This window comes from Nicotiana attenuata, unplaced genomic scaffold, assembly GCF_001879085.1.
Source record: "Nicotiana attenuata strain UT unplaced genomic scaffold, NIATTr2, whole genome shotgun sequence".
Classification (NCBI taxonomy): Eukaryota; Viridiplantae; Streptophyta; class Magnoliopsida; order Solanales; family Solanaceae; genus Nicotiana; species Nicotiana attenuata.
This window is the reverse complement of record NW_017670531.1, coordinates 7,197-8,785: the sequence shown is the minus strand read 5'-3', so window position 1 is coordinate 8,785 and position 1,589 is coordinate 7,197.

Genomic DNA, 1,589 nt, shown 5'->3' with positions numbered 1-1,589 from the left:
AATTAAGACCAATTAATTACACGAGAGATATAAATAATGCTTTCCAGATAAAGACAAGCAGTTAGGAATGATAATGTGACTACAGAAGGGCAATGTCTACAGTTAAACAAGTAAAAGTCATTTTGGCAACAAGAATAACCAAAAAGGGCAGATAAATTCCAAGTAAGTCGTGTAGAGGTGGAACTAATAACAGGGAACTCAATCGTATCCAGAACAACTTCATATTCGGTGATTACAAGTACCTAAGAGCCTAAAAGGGCAATTTTCCACAAATAAATCCGAGCACGCACTCGTCACCTCGCGTACAGGGAATACAATCAACAAGGAAGACTCAAATCCTAAGGGGAAGTCCCCCACACAAGGTTAGGCAAGATACTTACCTCGAACCGGCTAAAATCAACTAGCAACCACGTTCTTGCCACGAGTACTCGACTCCAAATGGCCCAAATCTATTCAATTAAATCACACATTGTAAATAACATCTCAAGCAACTGATCCTACTATTTAATTCAAAGCTAAAGCGCGAAATTAGACAAAATGACCAAAATGCCCCTCAGGCCAACGTCTCGGAATCGGATAATTTTTTTACATTTTCAGAACCCTCGTACCCTCACGAGTCTAACCATATAAAAATCTCCCAAATCGGAGGTGAAACACCCCCTCAAAACTCAACAATTTGGTCTATGAAGTTTTACCCATTTTTCACTCAAAATCTGAAATTAAAGGATGAAATTAAGAGGAGATTCATGGAAATTGGTCTAAATCGAGTGAGAAGCACTTACCCAAGTCGCCCAGGTGAAAATCCCTTCAAAAATCGCCAAGAGCCGAGCTCTAGAAGTCAAAATGTGATAAAAATGGTGAAACCCTCGAATTTGGGGTTTAATTCTATCTGCCCAACGATTTGTTCATCGCGATCGCGGAACAACGATCGCGATTGCATAGAGGAAATTCGAGAAGGCCCAGAAATGTACATCGCGAACGCGATGATGAGAACGCGAACGCGGGGAAGAGAAAAATAGTGCTTCGCGATCGCGGAAGCATGAATGCGAACGCGTTAAGGAAATATAGAGGTCCAGAAGTTGCTATACGCGAACGCGTGAAAGCCTATGCGAACGCGAAGAGGAAATAAACTGGGCTTCGCGAACGCGATGAGACAGATACGAACGCGAAGAAGGATTTCGAGGTGGTCTTCAACAATGCATCGCGATCGCGGGAGAAGCTTCGCGATCGCGTAGAAGGATATCAGAAGCAGCAACAACAGCAGTTCAAAATAGGAGGAAAATGACCCGTTGAGCATCCGAAACACACCCGAGGCTCCCGGGACCCCGTCTAATCAACACACAACAAGTCATATAACTAACACGGACTCGCTCGAAGTTTCAAATCACATAAAACAACATCGAAACGACGGATCAAACCAAAAATCAAGCTTATGAACTTCAAATCTTCAAAATACGCTTTCGATCGAAAACCTAACCAAACCACGTCCGAATGACCTAAAATTTTGCACACACCTCCCAAATGACATGACGGAGCTACTTGCAACTTTCGAAATTCCATTCCGACCCTCGGATCAAAATCTCCTATCA